Source organism: Mesoplodon mirus, assembly GCF_964341445.2.
Source record: "Mesoplodon mirus genome assembly, chromosome: 20".
Lineage (NCBI taxonomy): Eukaryota > Metazoa > Chordata > Mammalia > Artiodactyla > Ziphiidae > Mesoplodon > Mesoplodon mirus.
The window spans coordinates 654,367-672,940 of NC_138996.1; the positions used below are offsets into that span (position 1 = coordinate 654,367).

Genomic DNA, 18,574 nt, shown 5'->3' on the forward strand with positions numbered 1-18,574 from the left:
AACTGAAAACAAGTAAAAGTCCATGAATATTGGACTGGCCATGTAAATTATGTAATGTGACGCAGCTATTAAAGAGAATAGAAGGGATGTACGCAAAAATTGACTGGGAACATCACTATCCAAGACAGATTGTAGACTGTGTATACTATACTGCTCTTCTATAAAATACAGGATTTCCATTACGTAGACATACGTACAAGATAGAACAAGTGTGAATGTAAGCATTTGGGAAATATCTGAAAGAACCACACAAGAAACTGGGAGAGTGGGACAACTTTCCATGTCCCGTACGAGTGGAATTCTGAAGGGTACACACGCGAACTAATGAACGTCTGCTACCAGCCTCCGGCTAAGGAGGGAATTGCAGCCGTCAGAGGCCTCTTCCCTACTGAAGCGTCTCCGTCCGCCGGCGTGGTGACGTCATCTGGACGGGCCGTGGCGCATGCGCAGTAGAAAGAGGCGCGCGAGCCGCGTGGGCTTGTGCCTGGGCGTTTGTGTCTCGGGGCTGTGTGCTGGCACCAGGGCCGCCGGGTTGGCGACTTTGGCACTCTTGGCGTTGGGTGGTTGGCATGTTGGGGGTGACATGAGCCAGTGGCATCATGCCCGTGTGCACTGGGGTCAGCGTCGCGGCTTTTCCGGACGTTGGTCGGCCAGGAGGAAGGGCGGAAAGCACATCCCGGAAAGGTAATACGCCTCGGCCCCTGGGCGTTGCCGGTGGAGCTCAGAGCCCCTGGGCCTGGGCTTCGTGTCTTGTGCTGTCTCCTGTCACTGTTGCCCCCGGCCGCTGCCCCGTCCGCGCTGTGCTATAGAGGGTATTGGTCGTCTCGCGGCTGAGTTCACAGTGGTTGAAAGGGACAGTGTGAGATGTTCTGATTTGCCCCCACCGTTTTAAAAGGGAGGCTCTGGCCATTTCTCCTCGGGTAAAATGCAGAGGGACTGCTTTTTAAGATGGGACTGTGAGTGTTGTGGACACTCCTTAATTACCAAAATGAGGTCCCCTTCTATTCCTCAAGCTGTGTTGTTTTGGCAGAGAAAATGTGAGTAAGTGGAACTGCAACTAAGTTGAGTGAAAAAACGCACGGGTACTGCCGGATTTTCCATCGAAACAGTTGATTTGTGGTGTCTCTAGGAATTATAAAGGCCATACTGTTGCTTGCTAACCGGTGTCATTTGAGAGATCTACCTCTGTGCGTTCAAATGATTGATTTTGGACTTGGCTCATGTGTGCAGTAAACCCTTTAATTCCCTAAGACCTTCCTTTCCTCCATCTCATAGCCCATTAAGCCCGCTTCAGTTTATCTCCTGAGTTTCTTTTGAATCTGTCAACTCTTCCTCAACATGCTAATACTGAACTTGCCTGTCTGTTGCAATTAGGTCCTAACTCGTGTCCATATTTCTTGTTTCCTTCCAATCCATTCTTCACACAAGAAACCTTAAAAGCAAGTTGGAACATTGCTCATAGTCAGCGCTCAAAACCATTGTTTTGAGAATAGAAAACACACTGTTGGCCTTTAAGACTCTTCTTGGTCTAGAATCCTCTCTGCTTCTCTAGCCCCATCTTGTGCCACTATTGCCCCCACTTTCTTTGCTTCAGATACACTGAATTAACCTTAGTTCTCACTCATCTTACAGCAATCAGTTCAGATATTATTGTTCACTGTGATTCCTAGCATTAAGAATTTTATCATCAGGTTTTGTATGAGGACTAAAACACAACTGTGAAGTGGAAGAATTGAGTTCAAACACTTTCAGTCAACATGCATGTATTAATGATACCATTGTAGTCAACACCGGGCTAGGTTGTATCAGGGATACAGAAGGTCTGGCCATCTCTGGGTTTAGATATCCCTTATTTGTGGAGACCTTTGCATTGTTTTGTTGCTTTTTATCTGTTTTCAAGATGGGGAAACAGGAACAAGGGTAGTATAGCTTATTACAAGGTGGGGTTGAATAAGTGGAGCAGCAAATTGCAAAGCAGAAAGAAGAGGGACCTACTATAGAGGGATATGCTTTCCATTTGCAGGGCACATTCATCCTATGCAGGGAAACAGCCTAACATAAAATTTGCCTAACAAAAATATATTAATAGTTGGAAGGACTATCTCCCAGTTGGACAGCGGATGCCTGGGACTCGTTTCATTGCTTTCAAAGTTCCTTTAAAAAAGGTAAGCAAAAGTTATTACCGTATTCTTCCAGAATTCTGAATTCACCATATAGAGCCCTGGCTCTCAACACTGTCATACTCCATTTTGCCTTTTTATAGAAAATAGTTTTTAATACCTCCTTTACTATCCAGAAATGGAATTTATAGATAAATACAACCTACTATTGTACTTAATTTAAAAAAATCCCAATGGAATGCCCTAAGTATAAATAAAGAATAAAGTAATGATTAAGACAGCAATATGTATCTCAGTATGTAAATGTTTGGGGATGACTATACTAGAAATAAAGAAATAGTCAGTTACTTGTACCATGAATGCAATAAAGTATGGACTTTGATTGATAATGGTGTGTCAGTGTTGGTTCATGAATTCTCACCAATGAAGCACACTGGTATGGCATGTTGATAATGGGGAAGGCTGTGTGGGTGAAGGAGAGAGGGTATAAGTGGGAACTGTGTACTTTTTGCTCAGTTTTGCTGTGAATGTCAAACGGCTCTAAAACTAGTCTACTACTTTAAAAAGAAAAGTGTGTTGCTGGCACTTGAATAACCAAACAGATCAATGGAACAGAGAACATAAATAAGCCAAATACATAAAAGAATATTTAGCAGTGCAAGCCATCCTTCATATAGGTAGATATTGAAGAAGTATTTATTTATGTGTCTACTTACAGGCACTCTGCTTGGAGCTGGCAATCCAGTGGTAGGCAAAATTGATGTGGTCCCTGCCTTCTGGGAATTTACAGCCCAGTTAGGACACCAACATGAAATAAACACACATAGAAATAAATATATAGAAGTGAACTTATTTTCTTCCGTCTAATCTCTCTGGAAGAAAGGATTGTAATATCGCTTGTAAATTCCAGAGGAGGAAACATTACTTTGAGTCTCATATGTTAGCATCACAGGGTTTGAATAAATGGATAATATAGTAAAGGATTTTGGACACATGTTCCTTCTTATTTTATTCTTTCTGACAGAGTTTTGAAAAGAATCTTGCTCCAGAAGAATGTTTTTCCCCCTTGCATCTTTTTTAAGAAAATCCAAGAACAGAATGAAGAACTCGGGCTGATAATTGACGTAACATACACGCGCCGCTCTTCTAAGCCCGAGGTAAATGGAACCCGTAGTTGAAAACGACCTTCTTTCTGATACTGTCATAATTCATAGAAATTCAGTAGTTATCATCTTATGCTAAGGTGAATCCTGGCCTTCTTTTCATGGGTTCAGAAAGGGAAGCTAGTGGTTTCCTTAAATACACATTTGTAATTGCTGTTTCAAAATGAGATGAAAGATATGAATTGAACTATAGTATTTGGCAGTAGGCTGTAGAAATGCTGAAGAAATTCTATAAGCTTCCATGTTCTATGTTTTGAAAACGAAGTAAACTTTTAGCAAGAATGTTAGTAGCCTAAAAGGAAAGAAAGGTATGTCCATTATGTCTTTAGCACTTATTTGAAGCAGTTGCCTGAGCAGGTTTAAGCATCAGGGTAAAAGACAATTGTTCTCTAAGTTTTATGCTTTCTTTTCCTAATACCTTCTGAGAGAGTACAGAAACCCATATATTCTCTTGGCCCATGTAGGACATACCAGTGCAAAAGAATTATCCTTCTTCTGACCTGTTCCATGGCCTTGGGAGACAGTAACACCTAAAGTTTGTTAATATTTGTATAGCCATTTAGAAAGTTCTTTCATATCCATTGACTTAGTTAATCCTTACAACAATCCTTTGCTGTTGAAGTGGAAGTAGTACTGAGATCTCCTTCTGAGTGCTTACTCTGCACTAAGCTCAGAGGATAGACAACTACAGTTACTAATTTTACAGACGATGAAACTGAGTCTCGGACAAGGAAGAACTGAAATTTCAACTCAGTTATTCCTCTATTTTTTTACTGTGGTAAAATATACATAAATCACATTTATTTTAACCATTTATAAATATGCTGTTCAGTGGCATTAAATACAGTCACAGTGTTGTGTAACTATCACCACTGTCTATAACCCAAACTTGTTCATCATCCTCAACAAAAACTCTGTAACCGTCCAACAGTTACAACCCCGTTTTCCCTCCCACCAGCCCTTAGTAACCTCTATTCTCTTTCCTGTGTCTATGAATTTGCCTCTTCTAGGTACCTCGTGTAAGTGGAATCTACAATATTTATCCTTCTATGTCTGGCTTATTTCACTAAGCCTAGTGTTTTCAAGGTTCATCCATGTTATAGCATGTAACACAGTGCCATTCCTTTTTTGCCTTAATAAATCCCGCTGTGTGTATATACCGTATTTTGTTATTCATCGGTTGATTGACACTTGGGTTGTTTCCACCTTGTAGCTATTGTGGATCATGCTGCTATGGTCATTGGTGTTCAAATATTTGTTCCAATCCCTGCTTTCAGTCCTTTTAGCTGTGCCGTGTAGGTAGTAGCAGAGTTGTTGGATCATATGGTACCTCTACGTTTAACATTTGAGAAACTGCCAAAGGGTTGTCTACAGTGTCGTCTTGTTTTTAAACAATTATCAGAAATTTTAAACATATACAAAAGTATACAAAATACTGTAAATTTTCCCTGTATACCCGTGAACTCATCCAGCTTTAATATTTACCAACTGATGGCTGTCATGTTTTATCTATACCCCCACCTGTTTCACCCCATTCCATGTTATCTTGAAGCAGCTCCGAGACAACATGTAATTATACCTATACATTAAAAAAAATATTTATTTATTTATTTATTTGTTTGTTTATTTATTTATCTTTGGGCTGTGTTGGGTCTTGGTTTCTGTGCGAGGGCTTTCTGTAGTTGTGGCAAGCGGGGACCCCTCTTCATCACGGTGCGTGGGCCTCTCACTATCGTGGCCTATCTTGCTGTGGAGCACAGGCTCCGGATGCGCAGGCTCAGTAGTTGTAGCTCACGGACCTAGTTGCTCCGCGGCATGTGGGATCTTCCCAGACCAGGGGTCGAACCCGTGTCCTCTGCATTGGCAGGCAGATTCTCAACCACTGTGCCACCAGGGAAGCCCCACCTATACATATTTGGTATGTATATTTAAAATATAGGACTTTTATTCCTTAATATCATTTTTTAATAGTAAATACCCAGTTAGTGCTCAAATTTGCAGTTGTCTCCTAAATGTCCTAAAAAATTGTTTTTAAAAATTTTGAATTAGATCCAAATAAGGTCCACACTTTGCTGTTGATTGTTAGGTCTCTGAAGTCTTATTTAATCTATAGGTTCTCCCTCCATGTCTTTCTCACTTTTTTTTCCTCCTTGAATTTTATTTTTAAAGAAAGCAGGTAATTTGTCCCATGTAGATTTTGATGGTTACATTCCATGTGTTGCTAACATATTCTTCAATCCTTTTATTTCCTGTAAATTGGTAGTTGATCAGAATGAAGCTTGCATGTTTTGTTTTGGCAAGACAGTTTCATAGGTGATAATGTGTTCTTCCATGGAGACTTATAGTTTTCTATTTCTGTGATATTAGCAGTCACTGATGATTCATACCTACATCCATTAATTCAGTTGAGGCTTCCAAAAATGGTAGGGGCTTCCCTGGTGGGACAGTGGCTGAGAGTCCTCTTGCCAATGCAAGGGACACAGGTTCGTGCCCCAGTCCGGGAAGATCCCACATGCCGCAGAGTGCCTGAGCCCATGAGCCTTGGCTGCTGGGCCTTTTTAAGAATTTTGAATTAGATCCAAATAAGGTCCACACTTTGCTGTTGATTGTTAGGTCTCTGAAGTCTTATTTAATCTATAGGTTCTCCCTCCATGTCTTTCTCACTTTTTTTTCCTCCTTGAATTTTATTTTTAAAGAAAGCAGGTAATTTGTCCCATGTAGATTTTGATGGTTACATTCCATGTGTTGCTAACATATTCTTCAATCCTTTTATTTCCTGTAAATTGGTAGTTGATCAGAATGAAGCTTGCATGTTTTGTTTTGGCAAGACAGTTTCATAGGTGATGATGTGTTCTTCCATGGAGACTTATAGTTTTCTATTTCTGTGATATTAGCAGTCACTGATGATTCATACCTACATCCATTAATTCAGTTGAGGCTTCCAAAAATGGTGGGGGCTTCCCTGGTGGGACAGTGGCTGAGAGTCCTCTTGCCAATGCAAGGGACACAGGTTCGTGCCCCAGTCCGGGAAGATCCCACATGCCGCAGAGTGCCTGGGCCCATGAGCCTTGGCTGCTGGGCCTGCGTGTCCGGAGCCTGTGCTCCGCAATGGGAGAGGCCACAGCAGTGAGAGGCCCACGTATCTGAAAATTAAATAAATAAATAAATAAAATGGTGAATTCTGTTTTTCTTTTTTTCACTTATTAGCTGGGTATATTTCTATAAGGAGAAGATTCCCCTCATCAACTATTTGTTTGCCCAGTTGTAGAGGCATGATTCTCTTCTTTGATTTAACAGTTTTCAAAATAATGAGTTGATGGACAAATATCCTCCAGTGGTGACCAATTTTTTAAATTTATTTATTCATGTCACTGTGGACTCCGCTACAGTTACTATTCTAACTGAGGCCCTATGTTTGACCAGTGGGAGCTTTCAGTGACTCCTGAGTCCTTTTGACATGACATCAGTTATTTCTAGACTTTTTCAGTAGTCAGAGCTAGGCAATATGTATGTTTGTTGCTAATATTTCTAAAATATGTCATAGGTTCATACTGCTACTTTCCATTTAAATTCAGAACTAGAGAATTTTCACTTATCCTTTTCTGTCTTCTATTGATAGTCTACTTTCTCCCACCCCAAGAATACCAGTTCTCAACAGTGCCTGAAATTTGCTCTATTTCCTAATTCGAATCCAAGTTCTTCTGATTGTATTCTACTATTCTACTTAGATCACAGCCTCTGTATGGCCCCTGAAATGTAAGATAGAACATAAATGTAGGTAGAACTGTTTATATCATTCTGAGTTACATGTGCATTCATTCACATAGATTTGCTTTTCGTTTTTCATGCCTAGTAACTGTCCATTCTGCAGTTTTAATGAAAATCAAGTGATACTTACTGGTTAAAGCAGCTTTGGAGAAAATGGCTCTTATCAGAATTACTGACATACTGAGTTTAATGTCCTCTGTTGGTTTATATTCCGCCTTCTCTAATTAATTTTTTATTCTTTCCCTACAAAGGAAATAATACATATTTTCATGGTTTTGCCTTATAGGACTTAGCAGAAACTATTCCTTATTTAAACATTTGTACAATTGGGCATCCGGTGCCAGATGATGACACTATTACTAAATTTCAATGTGCTGTTAGTGGATTTCTGAAAGAAAATAAAGATAATGGCGAGTTCTTTTTGTTTTGTTTTTTTTCCCTTTACCTGAACTTTGGTATGCATTTTGAGTGGGGTTGGGATTTTTAACATTTTTAATAGTTGTGACATTAGGCCTGTTGTGTTTGGTAACATGAAGGTGGAAATGTCAGATGGTGCTAATACAGTATGGTGTTTTTCCTGTTTATGGTCACAAACAATTTAGTTGAGTTTGGAAAGTGATTTTTGTGAGAAATATGAACTGAACTAGCTTACTTATCTCTTTTTTAAACATGTGAATGGAAAAGACATAAAAAAATAAAAATGTTCTTTTGTCCTATTTATTGGTTGAGAGGTGGAAGAAAAGGTTAAGACTCTCAGGTGCTTAGCGTATATAAAAGAGAAAACATAAAGCAAAAGTTCGGAGTGGGACAGATCCCTAGAAGCCAAACAAAGCAGAGTGGACCAGAAGAGTGGCTTCCTCATCATATGTGTTTAAGATATTTTTGCTGCTTTTATACTTTGGGTGCAAGTGAGGAAGAACACTACGACCTCTTATTCTTATCTTGACAGACAGGAAGAACTTAAAAGGCTGGTGTTTTCTTGTTTCTGCTTTAAGATGTACTCTCTTGATACTAGGTCTTAATAGCGTCCTTGCCTTTTTCTACCATCTAACTGTCAGAAGGAACATGGTATTTGCCATGTTTTAAGACTGAGGTATCTTTTGTCTTTGGATCACCACTGACCCACAAGAGAAAGTGTTCGTTTTTTCCTTTCTAAATTAAGCCTGAGGAGTGTTCACTTTATTAAATAAACCTAACAGACAGTACATATTCCATATATATAAAAAATGATAAACACATACATAAAACAGGGAGTAGCGAGAAGGAATAGAGATGGAGGTGGGAAGATAGTGGATAGGAGGTGAGAAAGAGAGGGAGAGACTGGAATTTCAAGATAAATTTTCATTCTATAAGCTGGTTGCTTAATGCAGGTCCTAGCTCTTAAATATCTTAAGCCCTATTCACAGATCTTCCCTGTACTTTAGCTTTTAAACTTGAGAGACTTGGCCTTGCCTGTGATATCCAGGGTGTCTAGAAAGGAGGCAAATTTTCTGATTTGTGTAAACCGTAGTCACAGAAATGTGACCTCTTAAGATGTTAGGGTGCAGCTGCCGGCCTCCTCACTTCCTCCAGGCTCCTTTGTGTGTGTTCTGTGTGATCCGCGTGAGCTAGAAGATCCTTACAAGTGCATGAGAGCACGTTTGTCAACCTTGATTGTTCACATGTTATACCAAGTGTAGTCCATTGCATATGCTGACTCCTCTGTGGGTCTTCTGCATGCAGTGGGCTAACTTCACCATGCTCTCTGCCATTGCAGTCTCAGGACCTTAGTTATGATCCACTGGTGGCTTCCTCTGCTATAAGCCCCTCCCACAGATGGCAGGCTCACTGATAATGAGGAGGAGACGATACTATCCACTCCCTAGAATTCGAAGAGACTCCGAAAATAAATTGTTTTAGTAAACACTGAGAGCCTTATAGGTTTGTTGTTCGGGCACGGGGATACAGAGGTGACTAGAAGTCTTTGTTCAGTAGCAACTTAGAGTTATGTAGGAAGATAAACATGTAGTGACTCTAAGTGGGTTAATTATCATAAAAGAATCAAGTGCAGCAGGAATATAGAGGAGAAACTGAGGAATGCCTGACTGAGGAGACAGCGTTTGAGCTGAGCTTCGTGGAAGAGGATTTTGCTGGAATGAGGAAAGGACAGCTGAGCTATTGCGAACAGGTAGCAAAGGCACAGGGCTTGAACTTGTGCTTTGGAGGGGCAGCCTCTTGTGTGACTAGAGGGTAGTGTGAAAGGGCAAGGAATTCATACATTCCTTTACACCAAATATTTATAAAACACCTTCTAAGTTGAAGGCACTGTTCGAGGCAGTAGGAACAGAACCAAGTTCTTGCCCTTCTGTACTTTACATTCTAGTGCGGGAGAGAGATGAGTAAATAAGTAAATATGTGGAATGTCAAGTGGTGGTAAATGCTTTGGAGAATAGAAAAACAAGAAGAAGAGGTGAGGGAATGTGGTAGGTGATCAGGGAAGTCCCCTCTATTACGATGTCGATTGAGCAGAGCCTTGAAGTGAGAAAAGAGCCATTGGATATCAGGGAGAGTGGAGATGGTTTGGGAGGGTATGTTCTGAAGCAGAAGGAATAGTAGGTGCAAAGTCCCTGAGGCACGACGGTGCTTGGCATGTTTGAGGAATAGTACGGAGGCCAGTGTGGCTGGATAGGGGAAAGTGAGTGAGGGCAGAGCAGTGGAGAGTGGGATCAGGGAGGCTGGCAGGGGAAAGGAGGGAGGTGGATGATGTAGGTCCTTGTAATTTAGTTTGAACTTATCATTCAGTTGGAGAGACAGACTGGTATTTGTTTATAAAGAGTTCTCAATGTTGTGCTAAAAACTTGGGCTTTATTCTGTGCTAAGTTAAGATATTTAAGGAACAGAGCAATCCAGCCAAGTTTCTATTTTAGAAAGGTAACATCTTCCATGTGGAAGATCAGTTGAAATAGAAGTGATTGTTAGAATTGTAGGGCGGTAGTAATCCAGGCAGGAGATGACGAATGCCATGCACCACGTAGTCACAGACATACCTTTTGCAGAGGTCAGCTACTTGTTGTTGTTTTTTATTTACTTCCTCATATAATTTTATTAAGTGCTGGTCCACGAAATACTGTGGCATAGTTGGAAAAATGTGAGACTCGATTCTAGTCTCTTTTCTGTTTGCCTGCTGTGCAGCTTAGGCTTACGTCTGAAGCCTTACTTTTTCATTGTGAAATAAGCACGGTGCTACTCACCTGAGACCTGCTCAGGCACGTAGACCCATGGCAAGTGAGGAGCAGTGAATGAGAGAAGGAATGGAGGTGCTTTGGGACCCCAAGAGCCCTTCAGAAACTGTTTGTTCTTTTTAATATTGAGCATGAAATGTGAAGGCATTCCATTTCTTTCACTCAAAAACAAATTCTATTCTTCTGATAGCCTGTTTTTTTTCCACTCCATTTTACTATAGTCAAATCAGTTCCTGATGGACATTCTCCATTCCATACAATTGCATCTGATTGGAGGCTATGCAAAAATTCCAAGACACAATGAATTTTGACTTTATAGTACTTAATTCATTATAGTATGTTCTTGCAAAAACACTCTTTTCTTCAGAGTTTTTCCTTTTCAGGATAGTGGTCGTGTTGTGGTAACTAATAAAGGCTACTCTTCAGAAAATTGTATAACTTGTTTTTAGTGTTTCTACTTTGCTTACTTAATTCCATATTCCCTTTTTATATACAGACTTATTGGTGTCCACTGTACCCCTGATATAAACAGGACTGGCTACGTCATCTGCAGGTGAGTGGCCAACCCCAAGAGGCAGACCATGTTTAAATTGTTCTGTTTACAGTAGTAATGTAAGTTAATGTAAGCTGAATGCAAAAAATGCAGTCAGAGAAATGTATGAAGTGGAAGGCAATTTTGCCCCCTACTCAGAGGTTATGACCAGTAATAATTTAGCACATATTTTTGAGACATAAAAAATCCAGGTATGAGCATATACAATGGTCCCTTGGTATCTGCAGAGGATTGTTTTTAGTACTCCCCATGGATACCAAAATCCTCGGATGCCCAAGTCCCATAATGTAAAATGGTGTAGTATTGTCAGCCTTCCATATCTGTAGGACATGAAACCGTTGGATATACAGAACTGACTGTACATGTGATTTAATTGTATAGTATTTAGACATTCTGGTTTATAATTTAATATATGGTGGACATCTTCCTATGAAAATATTTGGAGACCTCAATCTTATTTATTTATTTATTTATTATTTTTTTTCCTCCAAATTTGCTTTAGGTAGTTGGATATAAATTAATGAACAAAAACTTAAGCAAGATATATGTAAGAATTTAATAGAACCTGATACTCTGATTCTTTCAGTTTTTCTCAAACTCATCATGGGGCTTGTAAGAAAATTAACCAACATGGACACTACTACAGTTGAATGTCCAATCCTTAAGTGCTCATGACATACCAAATTCTTCAATAATGCACTTATGAAGAACCCTTCAAGAGACTTGTGTTTTGTATGTAGAAAAGTGTTGATTTCTTTGAGGAGTGAAGCATTCAGCTTTAGTGGATAAATCCTTGTTAGGCTGAGGCAATCATTATCATACCCCTCTTTGCCATAAATTGTCTTATGAATGGTCATATCAGTCTGTTTTGGCAAATGAGTAATAAGGGGAAGGCTGTTATTGTGCTTATGAGAATGATATTTTTCTCTGAAAAAAGATAAATATGCATTAGGAAAATGACCATTTGGACTCTTTTTCTGCTTCCTCCTTGTTTTGTTAGAATATGATCCTTGGTTTTACAGCAGCCATCTTGTGACCCTGAGATGATCGTATGCCAATAAGGACAAATGGTAGATTAGAAAGAACCAGCAAAGACAGAAAAGAGCACCATCAATAGTAACAACAATCACAGCAAAAGAATAATGGGACCTTAACTTGTGGAGTTCCTATAAAGTAAAAAATAAATGCTCTATGTTTACTCTTAAAAACAAGAACTATGCAAGCAAGCTTAAAACTACTTTTTTGTGTGCCAGTGTTATAAAATGTAGCTATTAAGTAAAACCTTGACCGAGATGCCAGCAACTTCAGGAAAGAATTTGGATAGGGGGAAGCAGAATGTTATCTCACTTAGGAAAAACAACCACTGTCTTTATGCTAATCCTTGACACAGAATTAAAACCTATATAGGTGCTGTAACACTTTACATAAATCCTATATACTGGATCAATAACAAGATCTAAGTACAATTATATTTTTAAACCTTGGGTGAAGGCTTTCCATAAAAATAGCATCCTACTTTTCCCCAAAACTGGAACTTGATCGAGATATGGCAGCAGCAGCTCCTGACCCAGCTCTGTCCCCTTGGCAAAGCTAGCCCAGTCGCACTGAGACTTGTGAGGCAGCGAGATGTCATCCGAAGTGGGGGACTTAAGGCACTTCCTCATCTTCCAGGGCTTGAGTGTGTGTTCCGTGTGCTGTTTTGACAGTCTTCCAACCTCATTCTTTTTTTTTAAATTAACTAATTAATTAATTATTTAAAATTTATATTTGCATTTTAAACATTTATTTATTTTTTATGCAGCAGGTTCTTACCAGTTATCTATTTTTTACATATTAGTGTATATATGTCAATCCCAATCTTCCAATTCATCTCACCACCACCGAACCCCGCCCTGCCCCACTTTCCCCCTTTGGTGTCCATACGTTTGTTCTCTACATCTGTGTCTCTATTTCTGCCTTGCAAACCGGTTCTTCTGTACCATTTTTCTAGATTCCACATATATGCATTAATATACAATATTTGTTTTTCTCTTTCTGACTTACTTCACTCTGTATGACAGTCTCTAGGTCCGTCCACGTCTCTACAAATGACCCAATTTCGTTCTTTTTTATCTCTGAGTAATATTCCATTGTATATACGTACCACTTCTTCTTTATCCTATTATCTGTCGATGGGCATTTAGGTTGCTTCCATGGCCTACCTATTGTGAATAGTGCTGCCTTGAACATTGGGGTACATATGTCTTTTTGAATTATGGTTTTCTCTGGGTATATGCCCAGTAGTCGGATTGCTGGATCATGTGGTAATTCTATTTTTAGTTTTAAAGGAACCTCCATACTGTTCTCCGTAGTGGCTGTATCAGTTTACATTCCTACCAGCAGTGCAAGAGGGTTCCCTTTCCTCACACCCTCTCCAGCATTTGTTCTTTGTAGATTTTCTGATGATGCCCATTCTAACCGGTGTGAGGTGATACCTCATTGTAGTTTTGATTTGCATTTCCTTAATAATTAGTGCTGTTGAGCAACTTTTCATGTGCCTCTTGGCCATCTTGGAGGCCGTCTCTATGTCTTCTTTGGAGAAATGTCTATTTAGGTCTTCTGCCCATTTTTTGATTGGGTTGTTTGATTTTTTAATAGTGAGCTGCATGTCCTATTTATATATTTTGGAGATTAATCCTTTGTTGATTCGCTTGCAAATATCTTCTCCCATTCTGAGGGTTGTCTTTTCATCTTCTTTACACTTTCCTTTGTTGTGTAAAAGCTTTTAAGTTTCATTAGGTCCCATTTGTTTACTTATTTATTTTTAATGCTGCATTGTTCCTTTGCTCACTGTTGAACATATAAAAGTCAGAAGTTTTTGATATTATAAAACATGAAAGTAATGAACATTCCTGTGTGAGCACTATTCAATATATATGCTTTGTCTCAGTTTACTTCATTCAGAATGGAACTTCTGCATGATAGAGTTTATGTCCTTATGCTTTTGGTGGGTGTTGCTACACTGTACCCGTTTATGGTTGTTCATGCAGGAAATACTTATTGAGCATGTGTTATGTTTAAGCACTGTGCTGGGTGCTAGCAAAAAGACTTGTGAAATTTTGTGAGTGAAGAGACTTGACCTGCGCTTTGTGAATTCTAACAGTCCAGAGAGGGAATAGATATTCAAGAATCATACTCTGCATGTAAAATTACAACTCTGACAAGTGCCAAGGAGAAGAACATGGTACCATGAGATCATATTTTAGGGAGGACTTGATCTCATCATGGAGATTAGAGAAGGTTTATTTACAGATGTTTCAGCTGATATCTGAAGGATGAGTAGGAATTAACCAGATAGGGACGTTGTGGAGAGATTTCTGAGCATAAGGAATAGCAAAAGACCCTATAAGAGGAAAGCATATGCTGTGTTGGAGGAACTGGCCTGGAAGGTGGGGCTGTTGGGGGAGCATGTGATTATAATGGAGCTACAAGTGTGGGGTAGGAGCTCAATTGTTCAGGCTTATGTTTAAGGTTTCAGACTTTAAGAGTAATAGAAAACAACTGAACTTTTTTTGTTGAAGGTGAGTGTGTGGAACATACCCAACTGCACTTTCAACCTATCATTTTGCTACCGAGAGGAGAATGCACTGCAGGGAGAAAGAGTGGAAGAGAGGAAACAAGTTAGGAGACTGTTGTAGAAATTGGGGATAATGGTGGCGTGGACCAGGGTGTGGTGGTCATTTTGGTGGAAAGCTGTGCACAGATTCTAGAGGTATGTAGGCAGTTTCATTGTTAGCACCGGTGGTGGGTTGAGGATGAGGGCGAGGGAGAAATAGCCATCAGTGATGGTGAGTCCTAAGTTTCTGGCTCCGATGGTTGGTTAGATAGGGTTTTGTAGATATCATGTTCATATTTATCCTGATTTTCCTTTTGTTATTTGTTGGTTCTTGATGAATACTCTGTCATATTAAGTCTCCTATTTTTAGCATACAGAGCATTTTCACCAAAACTGACTGTTGCATGTTATCAGATAACTTTTTAACATCTGCCAGTTTGGTCCTGTATTTTATTCTTCCATTTATTAATTAAATTGTTGTCTTATTGTAAATAATTATATTAATAGCTCTTCTAAAGTTGCGTTATCCTTGCGTCCTTGGAGTAACGCCTTTTTGTAGTCATGGTGTATATCATTCTTTAATAATTATTGATTAGATGTGCTGATATTTTCTTAGGATTTTTATATATATATTTGTAAAGCAAAATAGGACCTTTTTTGCAAAAACTTGATTTTCTTTTCTTTTTATTTACAAATGACTCGAATTTTGTTGTTTTGTAGATATTTGATTGATACAGAAGGCATGAGGCCAGATGCTGCAATTGGATGTAAGTATAAGGCATTTCACTGCTTTTCCGTTTTTATAAAATTTGAAGTTAGAAGTGTACGGGAATTTCTCAAATTTTGGAAAAAGAGAAAAGTTTGTAATTCATTTCTTCTGACATAAGATAACCTTTTACTAAAAGTTTATAAAGGGATGTATCTGGAAATAGATATAACAGCCTTAATAATTAGTCAGTGGATTTCAGCATTTTTTTCTTTTTTAAATTTATTTAATTAATTAATTTATTTTTGATATTATATCCAGTGCACAAGCAAGGAAGCCCCTTTTTCTTCCTTCCTTCCTTCCTTCTTTCCTTTTTTCCTTTCTTTAAAGCTCCAAGTCATTTTAAATACATGACTTCTTAGAAAAAAAAATCTGCAGTTCATATAACCAAGGGGTTTATAACTTCTCCTCTAAAATTATATTCCTGGGACTTCACTGGTGTTCCAGTGGTTAAGACTCTGCCATTCCAATGCAGCAGGTGTGGGTTCAATCCCTAGTTGGGGAGCTGCAATCCCACATGCTGCACAGCCAAAGAAAATTTTTTAAAATGTTATATTCCTGTATTACTGAATTTAGTTGTTTAGATTTTTTTTTCTTTTGCTGTACGTGGGCCTGTCACTGTTGTGGCCTCTCCCGTTGTGGAGCACAGTCTCCGGACACACAGGCTCAGCAGCCATGGCTCACGGGTCCAGCCAGGCCGCGGCATGTGGGATCCTCCCAGACCGGGGCCCGAACCCGTGTTCCCTGCATCGGCAGGCAGACTCTCAAGCACTGCGCCACCAGGGAAGCCCTAGATTTTCTTTAAATGTTTAGAAGATTTCCATTTATTTACCAGGAACAAACAAAACCTAATGTAAAAATAGTTTTCCAGAAACTATTTCCATCATTGTCTTCTTCCCTTTCTCCTGCAGACTGGTGTTTTCTCTTTACAAGGTCTCTGTCGTTCCATAAGAAAGCTGCTCTTCTTCTGGTTTCATAAGAGATGGTGAACAGTGGTAAATATCCAGGTTACCTAAATTTCTAGAGTACACTTCAGGGAGCGAATGATGCAGTGGGGTGTTGGGGCAGAGTGAGAGATACAGACTCTGGTGAGACTGAGAGTCATTCACAAACATTACTGGGCTGTGGTGAAGGGAGAACAAAAATAAATGAGGTTCCTGCTGGTGGACGGGAAGCCAAAACGAAGAAGAATGGTGCGTAGCTGGGCAGTGTAATTGGGACCATAAGTGCTGTGTCTTCTGATAGTAATTATGAACAGAAACCAACTAATAATCACTAATAACATGTAGGTGACCAACCCTTGAGAGCTGAGGCAGAGAGAAGGAAAGATGGCATTATACCTCGTCTCTGGTTCATCGAGTTTCCCAGGCTGGGTTGTGACCAATCTTGGGTGAAACCATAACTAAATCATTTTTGCTAAGGAGATCAGCTTTCATGGGGTCCTTTCTCTGCACTCTGTCCAATGATAAAGCCCACTGGTTTATGCCTCCTGGAAAACAGTTATTTCACAAGAGTATAAGTGAAGCATTGATGAAACAGCCATGAAGACCATGTTTCCTCTTGGCCTCTCACATCCTTTTCAAAGCGCTTTAAAACCTTTTTCATTCAAAAATCAATAAAAGAAAAGGATTGGGATCAAGTCCCGTACAGAGGTAGTGTAAGAAAAAAAAAAGAGAATAAGGAGCAGAATAGCATCTCTTCAGACAATAAAATCAAGTTGGAAAAAACAGGTCCGAAAAACAGATCAAAACTGTAAGCTATTATTTCATAGTTGGCTAAAAGATGTTAGAAAAAACAATGGAAAAGATGAAAGAACGTGTGTCGAGGAGGGAATGGGAAGTTACTTTTTAATGGCTATAGAGTCTCTGTTTGCAATGGTGAAAAAGTTCTGGAGATGGTAAATGCTGATAAATGCCACCTATGGGTGTTTGGTTTTACTTGATCTTCTTCCATGAAAGGGTTTGGAGAGATTCAGAAACTATGCTCCTGCCTCCATCTTTCTGAAGTCCTGCTCAATATTTTGACATAATTATTATTATTATTTTTTTTTTGCGCTACACGGGCCTCTCGTTGTGGCCTCTCCCGTTGCAGAGCACAGGCTCCGGACACGCAGGCTCAGTGGCCATGGCTTACGGGCCTTGCTGCTCTACGGCATGTGGGATCCTCCTGGACCGGGAAACGCACCTGTTTCCCTTGCCTCGGCAGGTGGACTCTCAACCACTGCAGCAGCAGGGAAGCTCTTGACATAGTTATTTTGAATTTGGATAGTGCTGATGGCTGCACAGCATTGTGAATGTCTTTAATGTTACTGAACTGTATACTTAAAAATGGTTGAAATACTAAATTTTGTTTTCTGTATATTTTACAATAATAAAAAAAAACATGAACGAACAGCATAAACCAGAATGAGGTAAGATGCTAGAACTCAGGACAGAATTCAAAATAAAAGAAAAAAAGTTAGAAAAGCCGACTAAATTTAAAATAATACAAGAGTGGGGACTTCCCTGGTTGTCCAGTGGTTAAGAATCAGCCTTCCAATGCAGGAGATGCAGGTTCGATTCATGGTTGAGGAACTGAGATCCCACATGCCGCAGGGCAACTAAGCCCGACACCACAACTACTTAGCCCACGTGCTGTGGAACCCAAATGCCAAAATTAGATTGCCCACGAGTCACAAGGAAGAGCCCACGCACTGCAACGAAGAGCCCACGTGCTGCAACTAATACCCGACACTGCCAAAAAGAAATAAATTAAATAAAATAATACAGGTGAATGAACATAATGGATAGTGCCTTAAGAGAAACAAACAAGACAAGGAAATATGTTTTTTAAATCAAATAGAACATAAAAAGAATTTTAGAGAAATGGAAGGCATAAAGGATAGGCAAAAAGGAGTCAGGACAGCTCTGAAAAGAGTAATATAAGTACGTATAAGAATCTATTATACCATGAAAGTGACATATCAAATCCGTGGGACAGATGAGTCAATAAATTGTGATACATCCATGTTGAGGTATAAATAGTTCTCTGGAAGGATCCACAACATAGCAAAAGCAGATGCCTCTGAGGAGGGAAATGTGTGGCTGAGGAACATGGGGAAAAGGGTGACTTTTCATTGAATACCCCTGTGTACCTTTTCTAATGTTCTGTCGTGTGAATTTCATACCTCTGAAGGTCGTCTGAGTTCAAACCCCAGTTCCCCCAGTTACTAGCTCTTAATCTTGGGCAAACTCTTCACACTCTCCAGGCCTCTTTATCTGTGAAATAAGGTCAGTAACTTAACCTGGTGCTGCCTGGCACAGAATCAACTGTCAATAAATGGGGATTATTAGTGTAAAAAACCGAAATGCCGATCAATGGAATAATGGAAATTTTAAATGTGGTGTGT

At 39.6% G+C, this 18,574-nt stretch overlaps 2 pseudogenes across 2 annotated transcripts in view; both read left to right on the forward strand.

Moving 5' to 3' along the window:
- The window catches only part of LOC309795883 (RNA/RNP complex-1-interacting phosphatase-like), a 79,244-nt pseudogene that overhangs the window by 27,447 nt on the left and 33,223 nt on the right, over nt 1–18,574 (forward strand). The window lies entirely within an intron of this gene.
- Nucleotides 552–18,398, forward strand: LOC309795865 (RNA/RNP complex-1-interacting phosphatase-like; annotated as a pseudogene). Its single transcript has 7 exons — nt 552–684; nt 2,090–2,165; nt 3,145–3,277; nt 7,338–7,465; nt 10,769–10,825; nt 15,141–15,187; nt 18,361–18,398. The product of its transcript is annotated as an RNA/RNP complex-1-interacting phosphatase-like (transcript).